The following is a 21,653-nucleotide window of genomic DNA, read 5'->3' as shown; positions in this document are numbered from 1 at the left end:
GGTATGGAGCTATGGAGCCCTGGAGCCCTGGAGCCCTGGAGCTATGGAGCTCTGGTGCTATGGAGGTATGGAGCTCTGGAGGTATGGAGCTCTGGAGGTATGGAGCTATGGAGCTATGGAGCCCTGGAGCTATGGAGCTATGGAGCCCTGGAGCTATGGAGCTATGGAGCCCTGGAGCTATGGAGCTATGGAGCTCTGGTGCTATGGAGCTATGGAGCTCTGGTGCTATGGAGCTATGGAGCTCTGGTGCTATGGAGCTATGGAGCTCTGGTGCTATGGAGCTATGGAGCTCTGGAAGTATGGAGCTATGGAGCTCTGGAGGTATGGAGCTATGGAGCCCTGGAGCTATGGAGCCCTGGAGCTATGGAAGTATGGAGCTCTGGTGCTATGGAGCTATGGAGCTCTGGTGCTATGGAGCTATGGAGCTCTGGAGCTATGGAGCTCTGGAGGTATGGAGCTATGGAGCTATGGAGCTCTGGAGGTATGGAGCTATGGAGCTATGGAAGTATGGAGCTCTGGTGCTATGGAGCTATGGAGCTCTGGTGCTATGGAGCTATGGAGCTCTGGTGCTATGGAGCTATGGAGCTATGGAGCTCTGGAAGTATGGAGCTCTGGTGCTATGGAGCTATGGAGCTCTGGTGCTATGGAGCTATGGAGCACTGGTGCTATGGAGCTATGGAGCTCTGGTGCTATGGAGTTCTGGTGCTATGGAGCTCTGGTGCTATGGAGCTATGGAGCTCTGGTGCTATGGAGCTATGGAGCTCTGGAGGTATGGAGCTCTGGAGGTATGGAGCTCTGGAGGTATGGAGCTTTGGAGCCCTGGAGCTCTGGAGGTATGGAGCTATGGTGCTATGGAGCTCTGAAGCCATGGAGCTCTGGTGCTATGGAGCTCTGGAGCTCTGGAGGTATGGAGCTCTGGAGGTATGGAGCTATGGAGCCCTGGAGCTCTGGAGGTATGGAGCTATGGTGCTATGGAGCTCTGAAGCCATGGAGCTCTGGTGCTATGGAGCTCTGGAGCTCTGGAGGTATGGAGCTATGGAGCTCTGGAGGTATGGAGCTATGGTGCTATGGAGCTCTGAAGCCATGGAGCTCTGGTGCTATGGAGCTCTGGAGCTCTGGAGGTATGGAGCTCTGGAGGTATGGAGCTCTGGAGGTATGGAGCTATGGAGCCCTGGAGCTCTGGAGGTATGGAGCTATGGTGCTATGGAGCTCTGAAGCCATGGAGCTCTGGTGCTATGGAGCTCTGGAGGTATGGAGCTCTGGAGGTATGGAGCTCTGGAGGTATGGAGCTATGGAGCCCTGGAGCTCTGGAGGTATGGAGCTATGGTGCTATGGAGCTCTGAAGCCATGGAGCTCTGGTGCTATGGAGCTCTGGAGGTATGGAGCTCTGGAGGTATGGAGCTCTGGAGGTATGGAGCTATGGAGCCCTGGAGCTCTGGAGGTATGGAGCTATGGTGCTATGGAGCTCTGAAGCCATGGAGCTCTGGTGCTATGGAGCTCTGGAGGTATGGAGCTCTGGAGGTATGGAGCTATGGAGCCCTGGAGCTCTGGAGGTATGGAGCTATGGTGCTATGGAGCTCTGAAGCCATGGAGCTCTGGTGCTATGGAGCTATGGAGCTCTGGTGCTATGGAGCTATGGAGGTATGGAGCCACCAGCCAGCACCCTCCGTGGCTGGATCAATGGAAGTGTTTTAGGTACCAGGCAGCCAAAGGGCCGAGGCCTCACGCTCGACCACGCCGGCGCAGAGTTCCAGCCGCTCGGATAAGCTCTGTCACTCACCCGCCGCGCAGCCACCGGTAACGGGGAAATGTCGCCGCCTTGTGGACACGCCGTTGTAAATGAATGGGCTTTCGCACTTAGTGCAATTTTCGCCAACTCTCTGACTTAGAGCTATGGAAGTATGGAGCTATGGAGCCACCAGCCACCCAGGCTGGAGCTCTGGAGCTCTGGAGGTATGGAGCTCTGGTGCTATGGAAGTATGGAGCTCTGGTGCTATGGAAGTATGGAGCTATGGAGGTATGGAAGTATGGAGCTATGGAAGTATGGAGCTATGGAGCTCTGGAAGTATGGAGCTATGGAGCTCTGGAGGTATGGAGCCCTGGAGCTATGGAGCCCTGGAGCTATGGAAGTATGGAGCTCTGGTGCTATGGAGCTATGGAGCTCTGGTGCTATGGAGCTATGGAGCTATGGAGCTCTGGAGCTATGGAGCTCTGGAGGTATGGAGCTATGGAGCTATGGAGCTCTGGAGGTATGGAGCTATGGAGCTATGGAAGTATGGAGCTCTGGTGCTATGGAGCTATGGAGCTCTGGTGCTATGGAGCTATGGAGCTCTGGTGCTATGGAGCTATGGAGCTATGGAGCTCTGGAAGTATGGAGCTCTGGTGCTATGGAGCTATGGAGCTCTGGTGCTATGGAGCTATGGAGCTCTGGTGCTATGGAGCTCTGGTGCTATGGAGCTCTGGTGCTATGGAGCTATGGAGCTCTGGTGCTATGGAGCTCTGGAGGTATGGAGCTCTGGAGGTATGGAGCTCTGGAGGTATGGAGCTATGGAGCCCTGGAGCTCTGGAGGTATGGAGCTATGGTGCTATGGAGCTCTGAAGCCATGGAGCTCTGGTGCTATGGAGCTATGGAGCTCTGGTGCTATGGAGCTATGGAGCTATGGAGCTCTGGAAGTATGGAGCTCTGGTGCTATGGAGCTATGGAGCTCTGGTGCTATGGAGCTATGGAGCTCTGGTGCTATGGAGCTATGGAGCTCTGGTGCTATGGAGCTCTGGTGCTATGGAGCTCTGGTGCTATGGAGCTATGAAGCTCTGGTGCTATGGAGCTATGGAGCTCTGGAGGTATGGAGCTCTGGAGGTATGGAGCTCTGGAGGTATGGAGCTATGGAGCCCTGGAGCTCTGGAGGTATGGAGCTATGGTGCTATGGAGCTCTGAAGCCATGGAGCTCTGGTGCTATGGAGCTCTGGAGCTCTGGAGGTATGGAGCTCTGGAGGTATGGAGCTATGGAGCCCTGGAGCTCTGGAGGTATGGAGCTATGGTGCTATGGAGCTCTGAAGCCATGGAGCTCTGGTGCTATGGAGCTCTGGAGCTCTGGAGGTATGGAGCTCTGGAGGTATGGAGCTCTGGAGGTATGGAGCTATGGAGCCCTGGAGCTCTGGAGGTATGGAGCTATGGTGCTATGGAGCTCTGAAGCCATGGAGCTCTGGTGCTATGGAGCTCTGGAGGTATGGAGCTCTGGAGGTATGGAGCTATGGAGCCCTGGAGCTCTGGAGGTATGGAGCTATGGTGCTATGGAGCTCTGAAGCCATGGAGCTCTGGTGCTATGGAGCTCTGGAGGTATGGAGCTCTGGAGGTATGGAGCTCTGGAGGTATGGAGCTATGGAGCCCTGGAGCTCTGGAGGTATGGAGCTATGGTGCTATGGAGCTCTGAAGCCATGGAGCTCTGGTGCTATGGAGCTATGGAGCTCTGGTGCTATGGAGCTATGGAGGTATGGAGCCACCAGCCAGCACCCTCCGTGGCTGGATCAATGGAAGTGTTTTAGGTACCAGGCAGCCAAAGGGCCGAGGCCTCACGCTCGACCACGCCGGCGCAGAGTTCCAGCCGCTCGGATAAGCTCTGTCACTCACCCGCCGCGCAGCCACCGGTAACGGGGAAATGTCGCCGCCTTGTGGACACGCCGTTGTAAATGAATGGGCTTTCGCACTTAGTGCAATTTTCGCCAACTCTCTGACTTAGAGCTATGGAAGTATGGAGCTATGGAGCCACCAGCCACCCAGGCTGGAGCTCTGGAGCTCTGGAGGTATGGAGCTCTGGTGCTATGGAAGTATGGAGCTCTGGTGCTATGGAAGTATGGAGCTATGGAGGTATGGAAGTATGGAGCTATGGAAGTATGGAGCTATGGAGCTCTGGAAGTATGGAGCTATGGAGCTCTGGAGGTATGGAGCCCTGGAGCTATGGAGCCCTGGAGCTATGGAAGTATGGAGCTCTGGTGCTATGGAGCTATGGAGCTCTGGTGCTATGGAGCTATGGAGCTATGGAGCTCTGGAGCTATGGAGCTCTGGAGGTATGGAGCTATGGAGCTATGGAGCTCTGGAGGTATGGAGCTATGGAGCTATGGAAGTATGGAGCTCTGGTGCTATGGAGCTATGGAGCTCTGGTGCTATGGAGCTATGGAGCTCTGGTGCTATGGAGCTATGGAGCTATGGAGCTCTGGAAGTATGGAGCTCTGGTGCTATGGAGCTATGGAGCTCTGGTGCTATGGAGCTATGGAGCTCTGGTGCTATGGAGCTCTGGTGCTATGGAGCTCTGGTGCTATGGAGCTATGGAGCTCTGGTGCTATGGAGCTCTGGAGGTATGGAGCTCTGGAGGTATGGAGCTCTGGAGGTATGGAGCTATGGAGCCCTGGAGCTCTGGAGGTATGGAGCTATGGTGCTATGGAGCTCTGAAGCCATGGAGCTCTGGTGCTATGGAGCTATGGAGCTCTGGTGCTATGGAGCTATGGAGCTATGGAGCTCTGGAAGTATGGAGCTCTGGTGCTATGGAGCTATGGAGCTCTGGTGCTATGGAGCTATGGAGCTCTGGTGCTATGGAGCTATGGAGCTCTGGTGCTATGGAGCTCTGGTGCTATGGAGCTCTGGTGCTATGGAGCTATGGAGCTCTGGTGCTATGGAGCTATGGAGCTCTGGAGGTATGGAGCTCTGGAGGTATGGAGCTCTGGAGGTATGGAGCTATGGAGCCCTGGAGCTCTGGAGGTATGGAGCTATGGTGCTATGGAGCTCTGAAGCCATGGAGCTCTGGTGCTATGGAGCTCTGGAGCTCTGGAGGTATGGAGCTCTGGAGGTATGGAGCTATGGAGCCCTGGAGCTCTGGAGGTATGGAGCTATGGTGCTATGGAGCTCTGAAGCCATGGAGCTCTGGTGCTATGGAGCTCTGGAGCTCTGGAGGTATGGAGCTCTGGAGGTATGGAGCTCTGGAGGTATGGAGCTATGGAGCCCTGGAGCTCTGGAGGTATGGAGCTATGGTGCTATGGAGCTCTGAAGCCATGGAGCTCTGGTGCTATGAAGCTCTGGAGGTATGGAGCTCTGGAGGTATGGAGCTCTGGAGGTATGGAGCTATGGAGCCCTGGAGCTCTGGAGGTATGGAGCTATGGTGCTATGGAGCTCTGAAGCCATGGAGCTCTGGTGCTATGGAGCTCTGGAGGTATGGAGCTCTGGAGGTATGGAGCTATGGAGCCCTGGAGCTCTGGAGGTATGGAGCTATGGTGCTATGGAGCTCTGAAGCCATGGAGCTCTGGTGCTATGGAGCTATGGAGCTCTGGTGCTATGGAGCTATGGAGGTATGGAGCCACCAGACAGCACCCTCCGTGGCTGGATCAATGGAAGTGTTTTAGGTACCAGGCAGCCAAAGGGCCGAGGCCTCACGCTCGACCACGCCGGCGCAGAGTTCCAGCCGCTCGGATAAGCTCTGTCACTCACCCGCCGCGCAGCCACCGGTAACGGGGAAATGTCGCCGCCTGGCGGACACGCCGTTGTAAATGAATGGGCTTTCGCACTTAGTGCAATTTTCGCCAACTCTCTGACTTAGAGCTATGGAAGTATGGAGCTATGGAGCCACCAGCCACCCAGGCTGGAGCTATGGAGCTCTGGAGGTATGGAGCTCAGGTGCTATGGAAGTATGGAGCTATGGAGCTATGGAAGTATGGAGCTATGGAGCTATGGAGCTCTGGAAGTATGGAGCTATGGAGCTCTGGAGGTATGGAGCTATGGAGCCCTGGAGCCCTGGAGCTATGGAGCCCTGGAGCTATGGAGCTATGGAGCCCTGGAGCTATGGAGCTATGGAGCTCTGGTGCTATGGAGCTATGGAGCTCTGGTGCTATGGAGCTATGGAGCTCTGGTGCTATGGAGCTATGGAGCTCTGGTGCTATGGAGCTATGGAGCTCTGGAAGTATGGAGCTATGGAGCTCTGGAGGTATGGAGCTATGGAGCTCTGGAGGTATGGAGCTATGGAGCCCTGGAGCTATGGAGCCCTGGAGCTATGGAAGTATGGAGCTCTGGTGCTATGGAGCTATGGAGCTCTGGTGCTATGGAGCTATGGAGCTCTGGAGCTATGGAGCTCTGGAGGTATGGAGCTATGGAGCTCTGGAGGTATGGAGCTATGGAGCTATGGAAGTATGGAGCTCTGGTGCTATGGAGCTATGGAGCTCTGGTGCTATGGAGCTATGGAGCTCTGGTGCTATGGAGCTATGGAGCTATGGAGCTCTGGAAGTATGGAGCTCTGGTGCTATGGAGCTATGGAGCTCTGGTGCTATGGAGCTATGGAGCTCTGGTGCTATGGAGCTATGGAGCTCTGGTGCTATGGAGCTATGGTGCTATGGAGCTCTGGTGCTATGGAGCTATGGAGCTCTGGTGCTATGGAGCTATGGAGCTCTGGAGGTATGGAGCTCTGGAGGTATGGAGCTCTGGAGGTATGGAGCTTTGGAGCCCTGGAGCTCTGGAGGTATGGAGCTATGGTGCTATGGAGCTCTGAAGCCATGGAGCTCTGGTGCTATGGAGCTATGGAGCTCTGGTGCTATGGAGCTATGGAGGTATGGAGCTATGGAGCCCTGGAGCTCTGGAGGTATGGAGCTATGGTGCTATGGAGCTCTGAAGCCATGGAGCTCTGGTGCTATGGAGCTCTGGAGCTCTGGAGGTATGGAGCTCTGGAGGTATGGAGCTATGGAGCCCTGGAGCTCTGGAGGTATGGAGCTATGGTGCTATGGAGCTCTGAAGCCATGGAGCTCTGGTGCTATGGAGCTCTGGAGCTCTGGAGGTATGGAGCTCTGGAGGTATGGAGCTCTGGAGGTATGGAGCTATGGAGCCCTGGAGCTCTGGAGGTATGGAGCTATGGTGCTATGGAGCTCTGAAGCCATGGAGCTCTGGTGCTATGGAGCTCTGGAGGTATGGAGCTCTGGAGGTATGGAGCTCTGGAGGTATGGAGCTATGGAGCCCTGGAGCTCTGGAGGTATGGAGCTATGGTGCTATGGAGCTCTGAAGCCATGGAGCTCTGGTGCTATGGAGCTATGGAGCTCTGGTGCTATGGAGCTATGGAGGTATGGAGCCACCAGCCAGCACCCTCCGTGGCTGGATCAATGGAAGTGTTTTAGGTACCAGGCAGCCAAAGGGCCGAGGCCTCACGCTCGACCACGCCGGCGCAGAGTTCCAGCCGCTCGGATAAGCTCTGTCACTCACCCGCCGCGCAGCCACCGGTAACGGGGAAATGTCGCCGCCTTGTGGACACGCCGTTGTAAATGAATGGGCTTTCGCACTTAGTGCAATTTTCGCCAACTCTCTGACTTAGAGCTATGGAAGTATGGAGCTATGGAGCCACCAGCCACCCAGGCTGGAGCTCTGGAGCTCTGGAGGTATGGAGCTCTGGTGCTATGGAAGTATGGAGCTCTGGTGCTATGGAAGTATGGAGCTATGGAGGTATGGAAGTATGGAGCTATGGAAGTATGGAGCTATGGAGCTCTGGAAGTATGGAGCTATGGAGCTCTGGAGGTATGGAGCCCTGGAGCTATGGAGCCCTGGAGCTATGGAAGTATGGAGCTCTGGTGCTATGGAGCTATGGAGCTCTGGTGCTATGGAGCTATGGAGCTATGGAGCTCTGGAGCTATGGAGCTCTGGAGGTATGGAGCTATGGAGCTATGGAGCTCTGGAGGTATGGAGCTATGGAGCTATGGAAGTATGGAGCTCTGGTGCTATGGAGCTATGGAGCTCTGGTGCTATGGAGCTATGGAGCTCTGGTGCTATGGAGCTATGGAGCTATGGAGCTCTGGAAGTATGGAGCTCTGGTGCTATGGAGCTATGGAGCTCTGGTGCTATGGAGCTATGGAGCTCTGGTGCTATGGAGCTCTGGTGCTATGGAGCTCTGGTGCTATGGAGCTATGGAGCTCTGGTGCTATGGAGCTCTGGAGGTATGGAGCTCTGGAGGTATGGAGCTCTGGAGGTATGGAGCTATGGAGCCCTGGAGCTCTGGAGGTATGGAGCTATGGTGCTATGGAGCTCTGAAGCCATGGAGCTCTGGTGCTATGGAGCTATGGAGCTCTGGTGCTATGGAGCTATGGAGCTATGGAGCTCTGGAAGTATGGAGCTCTGGTGCTATGGAGCTATGGAGCTCTGGTGCTATGGAGCTATGGAGCTCTGGTGCTATGGAGCTATGGAGCTCTGGTGCTATGGAGCTCTGGTGCTATGGAGCTCTGGTGCTATGGAGCTATGGAGCTCTGGTGCTATGGAGCTATGGAGCTCTGGAGGTATGGAGCTCTGGAGGTATGGAGCTCTGGAGGTATGGAGCTATGGAGCCCTGGAGCTCTGGAGGTATGGAGCTATGGTGCTATGGAGCTCTGAAGCCATGGAGCTCTGGTGCTATGGAGCTCTGGAGCTCTGGAGGTATGGAGCTCTGGAGGTATGGAGCTATGGAGCCCTGGAGCTCTGGAGGTATGGAGCTATGGTGCTATGGAGCTCTGAAGCCATGGAGCTCTGGTGCTATGGAGCTCTGGAGGTATGGAGCTCTGGAGGTATGGAGCTCTGGAGGTATGGAGCTATGGAGCCCTGGAGCTCTGGAGGTATGGAGCTATGGTGCTATGGAGCTCTGAAGCCATGGAGCTCTGGTGCTATGGAGCTATGGAGCTCTGGTGCTATGGAGCTATGGAGGTATGGAGCCACCAGCCAGCACCCTCCGTGGCTGGATCAATGGAAGTGTTTTAGGTACCAGGCAGCCAAAGGGCCGAGGCCTCACGCTCGACCACGCCGGCGCAGAGTTCCAGCCGCTCGGATAAGCTCTGTCACTCACCCGCCGCGCAGCCACCGGTAACGGGGAAATGTCGCCGCCTTGTGGACACGCCGTTGTAAATGAATGGGCTTTCGCACTTAGTGCAATTTTCGCCAACTCTCTGACTGGAGCTATGGAAGTATGGAGCTATGGAGCCACCAGCCACCCAGGCTGGAGCTATGGAGCTCTGGAGGTATGGAGCTCTGGTGCTATGGAAGTATGGAGCTATGGAGCTATGGAAGTATGGAGCTATGGAGCTATGGAGCTCTGGAAGTATGGAGCTATGGAGCTCTGGAGGTATGGAGCTATGGAGCCCTGGAGCCCTGGAGCTATGGAGCCCTGGAGCTATGGAGCTATGGAGCCCTGGAGCTATGGAGCTATGGAGCCCTGGAGCTATGGAGCTATGGAGCTCTGGTGCTATGGAGCTATGGAGCTCTGGTGCTATGGAGCTATGGAGCTCTGGTGCTATGGAGCTATGGAGCTCTGGTGCTATGGAGCTATGGAGCTCTGGAAGTATGGACCTATGGAGCTATGGAGGTATGGAGCTATGGAGCTCTGGAGGTATGGAGCTATGGAGCCCTGGAGCTATGGAGCCCTGGAGCTATGGAAGTATGGAGCTCTGGTGCTATGGAGCTATGGAGCTCTGGTGCTATGGAGCTATGGAGCTCTGGAGCTATGGAGCTCTGGAGGTATGGAGCTATGGAGCTCTGGAGGTATGGAGCTATGGAGCTATGGAAGTATGGAGCTCTGGTGCTATGGAGCTATGGAGCTCTGGTGCTATGGAGCTATGGAGCTCTGGTGCTATGGAGCTATGGAGCTATGGAGCTCTGGAAGTATGGAGCTCTGGTGCTATGGAGCTATGGAGCTCTGGTGCTATGGAGCTATGGAGCTCTGGTGCTATGGAGCTATGGAGCTCTGGTGCTATGGAGCTATGGTGCTATGGAGCTCTGGTGCTATGGAGCTATGGAGCTCTGGTGCTATGGAGCTATGGAGCTCTGGAGGTATGGAGCTCTGGAGGTATGGAGCTCTGGAGGTATGGAGCTTTGGAGCCCTGGAGCTCTGGAGGTATGGAGCTATGGTGCTATGGAGCTCTGAAGCCATGGAGCTCTGGTGCTATGGAGCTATGGAGCTCTGGTGCTATGGAGCTATGGAGGTATGGAGCCACCAGCCAGCACCCTCCGTGGCTGGATCAATGGAAGTGTTTTAGGTACCAGGCAGCCAAAGGGCCGAGGCCTCACGCTCGACCACGCCGGCGCAGAGTTCCAGCCGCTCGGATAAGCTCTGTCACTCACCCGCCGCGCAGCCACCGGTAACGGGGAAATGTCGCCGCCTTGTGGACACGCCGTTGTAAATGAATGGGCTTTCGCACTTAGTGCAATTTTCGCCAACTCTCTGACTTAGAGCTATGGAAGTATGGAGCTATGGAGCCACCAGCCACCCAGGCTGGAGCTCTGGAGCTCTGGAGGTATGGAGCTCTGGTGCTATGGAAGTATGGAGCTCTGGTGCTATGGAAGTATGGAGCTATGGAGGTATGGAAGTATGGAGCTATGGAAGTATGGAGCTATGGAGCTCTGGAAGTATGGAGCTATGGAGCTCTGGAGGTATGGAGCCCTGGAGCTATGGAGCCCTGGAGCTATGGAAGTATGGAGCTCTGGTACTATGGAGCTATGGAGCTCTGGTGCTATGGAGCTATGGAGCTATGGAGCTCTGGAGCTATGGAGCTCTGGAGGTATGGAGCTATGGAGCTATGGAGCTCTGGAGGTATGGAGCTATGGAGCTATGGAAGTATGGAGCTCTGGTGCTATGGAGCTATGGAGCTCTGGTGCTATGGAGCTATGGAGCTCTGGTGCTATGGAGCTATGGAGCTATGGAGCTCTGGAAGTATGGAGCTCTGGTGCTATGGAGCTATGGAGCTCTGGTGCTATGGAGCTATGGAGCTCTGGTGCTATGGAGCTCTGGTGCTATGGAGCTCTGGTGCTATGGAGCTATGGAGCTCTGGTGCTATGGAGCTCTGGAGGTATGGAGCTCTGGAGGTATGGAGCTCTGGAGGTATGGAGCTATGGAGCCCTGGAGCTCTGGAGGTATGGAGCTATGGTGCTATGGAGCTCTGAAGCCATGGAGCTCTGGTGCTATGGAGCTATGGAGCTCTGGTGCTATGGAGCTATGGAGCTATGGAGCTCTGGAAGTATGGAGCTCTGGTGCTATGGAGCTATGGAGCTCTGGTGCTATGGAGCTATGGAGCTCTGGTGCTATGGAGCTATGGAGCTCTGGTGCTATGGAGCTCTGGTGCTATGGAGCTCTGGTGCTATGGAGCTATGGAGCTCTGGTGCTATGGAGCTATGGAGCTCTGGAGGTATGGAGCTCTGGAGGTATGGAGCTCTGGAGGTATGGAGCTATGGAGCCCTGGAGCTCTGGAGGTATGGAGCTATGGTGCTATGGAGCTCTGAAGCCATGGAGCTCTGGTGCTATGGAGCTCTGGAGCTCTGGAGGTATGGAGCTCTGGAGGTATGGAGCTATGGAGCCCTGGAGCTCTGGAGGTATGGAGCTATGGTGCTATGGAGCTCTGAAGCCATGGAGCTCTGGTGCTATGGAGCTCTGGAGCTCTGGAGGTATGGAGCTCTGGAGGTATGGAGCTCTGGAGGTATGGAGCTATGGAGCCCTGGAGCTCTGGAGGTATGGAGCTATGGTGCTATGGAGCTCTGAAGCCATGGAGCTCTGGTGCTATGGAGCTCTGGAGGTATGGAGCTCTGGAGGTATGGAGCTCTGGAGGTATGGAGCTATGGAGCCCTGGAGCTCTGGAGGTATGGAGCTATGGTGCTATGGAGCTCTGAAGCCATGGAGCTCTGGTGCTATGGAGCTCTGGAGGTATGGAGCTCTGGAGGTATGGAGCTCTGGAGGTATGGAGCTATGGAGCCCTGGAGCTCTGGAGGTATGGAGCTATGGTGCTATGGAGCTCTGAAGCCATGGAGCTCTGGTGCTATGGAGCTATGGAGCTCTGGTGCTATGGAGCTATGGAGGTATGGAGCCACCAGCCAGCACCCTCCGTGGCTGGATCAATGGAAGTGTTTTAGGTACCAGGCAGCCAAAGGGCCGAGGCCTCACGCTCGACCACGCCGGCGCAGAGTTCCAGCCGCTCGGATAAGCTCTGTCACTCACCCGCCGCGCAGCCACCGGTAACGGGGAAATGTCGCCGCCTTGTGGACACGCCGTTGTAAATGAATGGGCTTTCGCACTTAGTGCAATTTTCGCCAACTCTCTGACTTAGAGCTATGGAAGTATGGAGCTATGGAGCCACCAGCCACCCAGGCTGGAGCTCTGGAGCTCTGGAGGTATGGAGCTCTGGTGCTATGGAAGTATGGAGCTCTGGTGCTATGGAAGTATGGAGCTATGGAGGTATGGAAGTATGGAGCTATGGAAGTATGGAGCTATGGAGCTCTGGAAGTATGGAGCTATGGAGCTCTGGAGGTATGGAGCCCTGGAGCCCTGGAGCTATGGAAGTATGGAGCTCTGGTACTATGGAGCTATGGAGCTCTGGTTCTATGGAGCTATGGAGCTATGGAGCTCTGGAGCTATGGAGCTCTGGAGGTATGGAGCTATGGAGCTATGGAGCTCTGGAGGTATGGAGCTATGGAGCTATGGAAGTATGGAGCTCTGGTGCTATGGAGCTATGGAGCTCTGGTGCTATGGAGCTATGGAGCTCTGGTGCTATGGAGCTATGGAGCTATGGAGCTCTGGAAGTATGGAGCTCTGGTGCTATGGAGCTATGGAGCTCTGGTGCTATGGAGCTATGGAGCTCTGGTGCTATGGAGCTCTGGTGCTATGGAGCTCTGGTGCTATGGAGCTATGGAGCTCTGGTGCTATGGAGCTATGGAGCTCTGGAGGTATGGAGCTCTGGAGGTATGGAGCTCTGGAGGTATGGAGCTATGGAGCCCTGGAGCTCTGGAGGTATGGAGCTATGGTGCTATGGAGCTCTGAAGCCATGGAGCTCTGGTGCTATGGAGCTCTGGAGCTCTGGAGGTATGGAGCTCTGGAGGTATGGAGCTATGGAGCCCTGGAGCTCTGGAGGTATGGAGCTATGGAGCTCTGAAGCCATGGAGCTCTGGTGCTATGGAGCTCTGGAGCTCTGGAGGTATGGAGCTCTGGAGGTATGGAGCTCTGGAGGTATGGAGCTATGGAGCCCTGGAGCTCTGGAGGTATGGAGCTATGGTGCTATGGAGCTCTGAAGCCATGGAGCTCTGGTACTATGGAGCTCTGGAGGTATGGAGCTCTGGAGGTATGGAGCTCTGGAGGTATGGAGCTATGGAGCCCTGGAGCTCTGGAGGTATGGAGCTATGGTGCTATGGAGCTCTGAAGCCATGGAGCTCTGGTGCTATGGAGCTCTGGAGGTATGGAGCTCTGGAGGTATGGAGCTATGGAGCCCTGGAGCTCTGGAGGTATGGAGCTATGGTGCTATGGAGCTCTGAAGCCATGGAGCTCTGGTGCTATGGAGCTATGGAGCCCTGGAGCTATGGAGCTATGGAGCCCTGGAGCTATGGAGCTATGGAGCCCTGGAGCTATGGAGCTATGGAGCTCTGGTGCTATGGAGCTATGGAGCTCTGGTGCTATGGAGCTATGGAGCTCTGGTGCTATGGAGCTATGGAGCTCTGGTGCTATGGAGCTATGGAGCTCTGGAAGTATGGAGCTATGGAGCTCTGCAGGTATGGAGCTATGGAGCCCTGGAGCTATGGAGCCCTGGAGCTATGGAAGTATGGAGCTCTGGTGCTATGGAGCTATGGAGCTCTGGTGCTATGGAGCTATGGAGCTCTGGAGCTATGGAGCTCTGGAGGTATGGAGCTATGGAGCTATGGAGCTCTGGAGGTATGGAGCTATGGAGCTATGGAAGTATGGAGCTCTGGTGCTATGGAGCTATGGAGCTCTGGTGCTATGGAGCTATGGAGCTCTGGTGCTATGGAGCTATGGAGCTATGGAGCTCTGGAAGTATGGAGCTCTGGTGCTATGGAGCTATGGAGCTCTGGTGCTATGGAGCTATGGAGCACTGGTGCTATGGAGCTATGGAGCTCTGGTGCTATGGAGTTCTGGTGCTATGGAGCTCTGGTGCTATGGAGCTATGGAGCTCTGGTGCTATGGAGCTATGGAGCTCTGGAGGTATGGAGCTCTGGAGGTATGGAGCTCTGGAGGTATGGAGCTTTGGAGCCCTGGAGCTCTGGAGGTATGGAGCTATGGTGCTATGGAGCTCTGAAGCCATGGAGCTCTGGTGCTATGGAGCTCTGGAGCTCTGGAGGTATGGAGCTCTGGAGGTATGGAGCTATGGAGCCCTGGAGCTCTGGAGGTATGGAGCTATGGTGCTATGGAGCTCTGAAGCCATGGAGCTCTGGTGCTATGGAGCTCTGGAGCTCTGGAGGTATGGAGCTATGGAGCCCTGGAGCTCTGGAGGTATGGAGCTATGGTGCTATGGAGCTCTGAAGCCATGGAGCTCTGGTGCTATGGAGCTCTGGAGCTCTGGAGGTATGGAGCTCTGGAGGTATGGAGCTCTGGAGGTATGGAGCTATGGAGCCCTGGAGCTCTGGAGGTATGGAGCTATGGTGCTATGGAGCTCTGAAGCCATGGAGCTCTGGTGCTATGGAGCTCTGGAGGTATGGAGCTCTGGAGGTATGGAGCTCTGGAGGTATGGAGCTATGGAGCCCTGGAGCTCTGGAGGTATGGAGCTATGGTGCTATGGAGCTCTGAAGCCATGGAGCTCTGGTGCTATGGAGCTCTGGAGGTATGGAGCTCTGGAGGTATGGAGCTCTGGAGGTATGGAGCTATGGAGCCCTGGAGCTCTGGAGGTATGGAGCTATGGTGCTATGGAGCTCTGAAGCCATGGAGCTCTGGTGCTATGGAGCTCTGGAGGTATGGAGCTCTGGAGGTATGGAGCTCTGGAGGTATGGAGCTATGGAGCCCTGGAGCTCTGGAGGTATGGAGCTATGGTGCTATGGAGCTCTGAAGCCATGGAGCTCTGGTGCTATGGAGCTATGGAGCTCTGGTGCTATGGAGCTATGGAGGTATGGAGCCACCAGCCAGCACCCTCCGTGGCTGGATCAATGGAAGTGTTTTAGGTACCAGGCAGCCAAAGGGCCGAGGCCTCACGCTCGACCACGCCGGCGCAGAGTTCCAGCCGCTCGGATAAGCTCTGTCACTCACCCGCCGCGCAGCCACCGGTAACGGGGAAATGTCGCCGCCTTGTGGACACGCCGTTGTAAATGAATGGGCTTTCGCACTTAGTGCAATTTTCGCCAACTCTCTGACTTAGAGCTATGGAAGTATGGAGCTATGGAGCCACCAGCCACCCAGGCTGGAGCTCTGGAGCTCTGGAGGTATGGAGCTCTGGTGCTATGGAAGTATGGAGCTCTGGTGCTATGGAAGTATGGAGCTATGGAGGTATGGAAGTATGGAGCTATGGAAGTATGGAGCTATGGAGCTCTGGAAGTATGGAGCTATGGAGCTCTGGAGGTATGGAGCCCTGGAGCTATGGAGCCCTGGAGCTATGGAAGTATGGAGCTCTGGTGCTATGGAGCTATGGAGCTCTGGTGCTATGGAGCTATGGAGCTATGGAGCTCTGGAGCTATGGAGCTCTGGAGGTATGGAGCTATGGAGCTATGGAGCTCTGGAGGTATGGAGCTATGGAGCTATGGAAGTATGGAGCTCTGGTGCTATGGAGCTATGGAGCTCTGGTGCTATGGAGCTATGGAGCTCTGGTGCTATGGAGCTATGGAGCTATGGAGCTCTGGAAGTATGGAGCTCTGGTGCTATGGAGCTATGGAGCTCTGGTGCTATGGAGCTATGGAGCTCTGGTGCTATGGAGCTCTGGTGCTATGGAGCTCTGGTGCTATGGAGCTATGGAGCTCTGGTGCTATGGAGCTCTGGAGGTATGGAGCTCTGGAGGTATGGAGCTCTGGAGGTATGGAGCTATGGAGCCCTGGAGCTCTGGAGGTATGGAGCTATGGTGCTATGGAGCTCTGAAGCCATGGAGCTCTGGTGCTATGGAGCTATGGAGCTCTGGTGCTATGGAGCTATGGAGCTATGGAGCTCTGGAAGTATGGAGCTCTGGTGCTATGGAGCTATGGAGCTCTGGTGCTATGGAGCTATGGAGCTCTGGTGCTATGGAGCTATGGAGCTCTGGTGCTATGGAGCTCTGGTGCTATGGAGCTCTGGTGCTATGGAGCTATGGAGCTCTGGTGCTATGGAGCTATGGAGCTCTGGAGGTATGGAGCTCTGGAGGTATGGAGCTCTGGAGGTATGGAGCTATGGAGCCCTGGAGCTCTGGAGGTATGGAGCTATGGTGCTATGGAGCTCTGAAGCCATGGAGCTCTGGTGCTATGGAGCTCTGGAGCTCTGGAGGTATGGAGCTCTGGAGGTATGGAGCTATGGAGCCCTGGAGCTCTGGAGGTATGGAGCTATGGTGCTATGGAGCTCTGAAGCCATGGAGCTCTGGTGCTATGGAGCTCTGGAGCTCTGGAGGTATGGAGCTCTGGAGGTATGGAGCTCTGGAGGTATGGAGCTATGGAGCCCTGGAGCTCTGGAGGTATGGAGCTATGGTGCTATGGAGCTCTGAAGCCATGGAGCTCTGGTGCTATGGAGCTCTGGAGGTATGGAGCTCTGGAGGTATGGAGCTATGGAGCCCTGGAGCTCTGGAGGTATGGAGCTATGGTGCTATGGAGCTCTGAAGCCATGGAGCTCTGGTGCTATGGAGCTCTGGAGGTATGGAGCTCTGGAGGTATGGAGCTCTGGAGGTATGGAGCTATGGAGCCCTGGAGCTCTGGAGGTATGGAGCTATGGTGCTATGGAGCTCTGAAGCCATGGAGCTCTGGTGCTATGGAGCTATGGAGCTCTGGTGCTATGGAGCTATGGAGGTATGGAGCCACCAGCCAGCACCCTCCGTGGCTGGATCAATGGAAGTGTTTTAGGTACCAGGCAGCCAAAGGGCCGAGGCCTCACGCTCGACCACGCCGGCGCAGAGTTCCAGCCGCTCGGATAAGCTCTGTCACTCACCCGCCGCGCAGCCACCGGTAACGGGGAAATGTCGCCGCCTGGCGGACACGCCGTTGTAAATGAATGGGCTTTCGCACTTAGTGCAATTTTCGCCAACTCTCTGACTTAGAGCTATGGAAGTATGGAGCTATGGAGCCACCAGCCACCCAGGCTGGAGCTATGGAGCTCTGGAGGTATGGAGCTCAGGTGCTATGGAAGTATGGAGCTATGGAGCTATGGAAGTATGGAGCTATGGAGCTATGGAGCTCTGGAAGTATGGAGCTATGGAGCTCTGGAGGTATGGAGCTATGGAGCCCTGGAGCCCTGGAGCTATGGAGCTCTGGTGCTATGGAGGTATGGAGCTCTGGAGGTATGGAGCTCTGGAGGTATGGAGCTATGGAGCTATGGAGCCCTGGAGCTATGGAGCTATGGAGCCCTGGAGCTATGGAGCTATGGAGCCCTGGAGCTATGGAGCTATGGAGCTCTGGTGCTATGGAGCTATGGAGCTCTGGTGCTATGGAGCTATGGAGCTCTGGTGCTATGGAGCTATGGAGCTCTGGTGCTATGGAGCTATGGAGCTCTGGAAGTATGGAGCTATGGAGCTCTGGAGGTATGGAGCTATGGAGCCCTGGAGCTATGGAGCCCTGGAGCTATGGAAGTATGGAGCTCTGGTGCTATGGAGCTATGGAGCTCTGGTGCTATGGAGCTATGGAGCTCTGGAGCTATGGAGCTCTGGAGGTATGGAGCTATGGAGCTATGGAGCTCTGGAGGTATGGAGCTATGGAGCTATGGAAGTATGGAGCTCTGGTGCTATGGAGCTATGGAGCTCTGGTGCTATGGAGCTATGGAGCTCTGGTGCTATGGAGCTATGGAGCTATGGAGCTCTGGAAGTATGGAGCTCTGGTGCTATGGAGCTATGGAGCTCTGGTGCTATGGAGCTATGGAGCTCTGGTGCTATGGAGCTATGGAGCTCTGGTGCTATGGAGCTCTGGTGCTATGGAGCTCTGGTGCTATGGAGCTATGGAGCTCTGGTGCTATGGAGCTATGGAGCTCTGGAGGTATGGAGCTCTGGAGGTATGGAGCTCTGGAGGTATGGAGCTTTGGAGCCCTGGACTCTGGAGGTATGGAGCTATGGTGCTATGGAGCTCTGAAGCCATGGAGCTCTGGTGCTATGGAGCTCTGGAGCTCTGGAGGTATGGAGCTATGGAGCCCTGGAGCTCTGGAGGTATGGAGCTATGGTGCTATGGAGCTCTGAAGCCATGGAGCTCTGGTGCTATGGAGCTCTGGAGCTCTGGAGGTATGGAGCTCTGGAGGTATGGAGCTCTGGAGGTATGGAGCTATGGAGCCCTGGAGCTCTGGAGGTATGGAGCTATGGTGCTATGGAGCTCTGAAGCCATGGAGCTCTGGTGCTATGGAGCTCTGGAGCTCTGGAGGTATGGAGCTCTGGAGGTATGGAGCTCTGGAGGTATGGAGCTATGGAGCCCTGGAGCTCTGGAGGTATGGAGCTATGGTGCTATGGAGCTCTGAAGCCATGGAGCTCTGGTGCTATGGAGCTCTGGAGGTTTGGAGCTCTGGAGGTATGGAGCTCTGGAGGTATGGAGCTATGGAGCCCTGGAGCTCTGGAGGTATGGAGCTATGGTGCTATGGAGCTCTGAAGCCATGGAGCTCTGGTGCTATGGAGCTCTGGAGGTATGGAGCTCTGGAGGTATGGAGCTCTGGAGGTATGGAGCTATGGAGCCCTGGAGCTCTGGAGGTATGGAGCTATGGTGCTATGGAGCTCTGAAGCCATGGAGCTCTGGTGCTATGGAGCTCTGGAGGTATGGAGCTCTGGAGGTATGGAGCTCTGGAGGTATGGAGCTATGGAGCCCTGGAGCTCTGGAGGTATGGAGCTATGGTGCTATGGAGCTCTGAAGCCATGGAGCTCTGGTGCTATGGAGCTATGGAGCTCTGGTGCTATGGAGCTATGGAGGTATGGAGCCACCAGCCAGCACCCTCCGTGGCTGGATCAATGGAAGTGTTTTAGGTACCAGGCAGCCAAAGGGCCGAGGCCTCACGCTCGACCACGCCGGCGCAGAGTTCCAGCCGCTCGGATAAGCTCTGTCACTCACCCGCCGCGCAGCCACCGGTAACGGGGAAATGTCGCCGCCTTGTGGACACGCCGTTGTAAATGAATGGGCTTTCGCACTTAGTGCAATTTTCGCCAACTCTCTGACTTAGAGCTATGGAAGTATGGAGCTATGGAGCCACCAGCCACCCAGGCTGGAGCTCTGGAGCTCTGGAGGTATGGAGCTCTGGTGCTATGGAAGTATGGAGCTCTGGTGCTATGGAAGTATGGAGCTATGGAGGTATGGAAGTATGGAGCTATGGAAGTATGGAGCTATGGAGCTCTGGAAGTATGGAGCTATGGAGCTCTGGAGGTATGGAGCCCTGGAGCTATGGAGCCCTGGAGCTATGGAAGTATGGAGCTCTGGTGCTATGGAGCTATGGAGCTCTGGTGCTATGGAGCTATGGAGCTATGGAGCTCTGGAGCTATGGAGCTCTGGAGGTATGGAGCTATGGAGCTATGGAGCTCTGGAGGTATGGAGCTATGGAGCTATGGAAGTATGGAGCTCTGGTGCTATGGAGCTATGGAGCTCTGGTGCTATGGAGCTATGGAGCTCTGGTGCTATGGAGCTATGGAGCTATGGAGCTCTGGAAGTATGGAGCTCTGGTGCTATGGAGCTATGGAGCTCTGGTGCTATGGAGCTATGGAGCTCTGGTGCTATGGAGCTCTGGTGCTATGGAGCTCTGGTGCTATGGAGCTATGGAGCTCTGGTGCTATGGAGCTATGGAGCTCTGGAGGTATGGAGCTCTGGAGGTATGGAGCTCTGGAGGTATGGAGCTATGGAGCCCTGGAGCTCTGGAGGTATGGAGCTATGGTGCTATGGAGCTCTGAAGCCATGGAGCTCTGGTGCTATGGAGCTCTGGAGCTCTGGAGGTATGGAGCTCTGGAGGTATGGAGCTATGGAGCCCTGGAGCTCTGGAGGTATGGAGCTATGGAGCTCTGAAGCCATGGAGCTCTGGTGCTATGGAGCTCTGGAGCTCTGGAGGTATGGAGCTCTGGAGGTATGGAGCTATGGAGCCCTGGAGCTCTGGAGGTATGGAGCTATGGTGCTATGGAGCTCTGAAGCCATGGAGCTCTGGTGCTATGGAGCTCTGGAGGTATGGAGCTCTGGAGGTATGGAGCTATGGAGCCCTGGAGCTCTGGAGGTATGGAGCTATGGTGCTATGGAGCTCTGAAGCCATGGAGCTCTGGTGCTATGGAGCTCTGGAGGTATGGAGCTCTGGAGGTATGGAGCTCTGGAGGTATGGAGCTATGGAGCCCTGGAGCTCTGGAGCTATGGTGCTATGGAGCTCTGAAGCCATGGAGCTCTGGTGCTATGGAGCTATGGAGCTCTGGTGCTATGGAGCTATGGAGGTATGGAGCCACCAGCCAGCACCCTCCGTGGCTGGATCAATGGAAGTGTTTTAGGTACCAGGCAGCCAAAGGGCCGAGGCCTCACGCTCGACCACGCCGGCGCAGAGTTCCAGCCGCTCGGATAAGCTCTGTCACTCACCCGCCGCGCAGCCACCGGTAACGGGGAAATGTCGCCGCCTGGCGGACACGCCGTTGTAAATGAATGGGCTTTCGCACTTAGTGCAATTTTCGCCAACTCTCTGACTTAGAGCTATGGAAGTATGGAGCTATGGAGCCACCAGCCACCCAGGCTGGAGCTATGGAGCTCTGGAGGTATGGAGCTCAGGTGCTATGGAAGTATGGAGCTATGGAGCTATGGAAGTATGGAGCTATGGAGCTATGGAGCTCTGGAAGTATGGAGCTATGGAGCTCTGGAGGTATGGAGCTATGGAGCCCTGGAGCCCTGGAGCTATGGAGCTCTGGTGCTATGGAGGTATGGAGCTCTGGAGGTATGGAGCTCTGGAGGTATGGAGCTATGGAGCTATGGAGCCCTGGAGCTATGGAGCTATGGAGCCCTGGAGCTATGGAGCTATGGAGCCCTGGAGCTATGGAGCTATGGAGCTCTGGTGCTATGGAGCTATGGAGCTCTGGTGCTATGGAGCTATGGAGCTCTGGTGCTATGGAGCTATGGAGCTCTGGTGCTATGGAGCTATGGAGCTCTGGAAGTATGGAGCTATGGAGCTCTGGAGGTATGGAGCTATGGAGCCCTGGAGCTATGGAGCCCTGGAGCTATGGTAGTATGGAGCTCTGGTGCTATGGAGCTATGGAGCTCTGGTGCTATGGAGCTATGGAGCTCTGGAGCTATGGAGCTCTGGAGGTATGGAGCTATGGAGCTATGGAGCTCTGGAGGTATGGAGCTATGGAGCTATGGAAGTATGGAGCTCTGGTGCTATGGAGCTATGGAGCTCTGGTGCTATGGAGCTATGGAGCTCTGGTGCTATGGAGCTATGGAGCTATGGAGCTCTGGAAGTATGGAGCTCTGGTGCTATGGAGCTATGGAGCTCTGGTGCTATGGAGCTATGGAGCTCTGGTGCTATGGAGCTATGGAGCTCTGGTGCTATGGAGCTCTGGTGCTATGGAGCTCTGGTGCTATGGAGCTATGGAGCTCTGGTGCTATGGAGCTATGGAGCTCTGGAGGTATGGAGCTCTGGAGGTATGGAGCTTTGGAGCCCTGGCGCTCTGGAGGTATGGAGCTATGGAGCTATGGTGCTATGGAGCTCTGAAGCCATGGAGCTCTGGTGCTATGGAGCTCTGGAGCTCTGGAGGTATGGAGCTCTGGAGGTATGGAGCTATGGAGCCCTGGAGCTCTGGAGGTATGGAGCTATGGTGCTATGGAGCTCTGA

The sequence above is a fragment of the Syngnathus leptorhynchus genome, unplaced genomic scaffold, assembly GCF_054491065.1.
Source record: "Syngnathus leptorhynchus isolate UIUO unplaced genomic scaffold, UIUO_Slep HiC_scaffold_45, whole genome shotgun sequence".
In the NCBI taxonomy this organism is placed as follows: Eukaryota; Metazoa; Chordata; class Actinopteri; order Syngnathiformes; family Syngnathidae; genus Syngnathus; species Syngnathus leptorhynchus.
The sequence above is the reverse complement of the archived record's forward strand: the minus strand, read 5'-3'. Positions refer to the sequence as shown.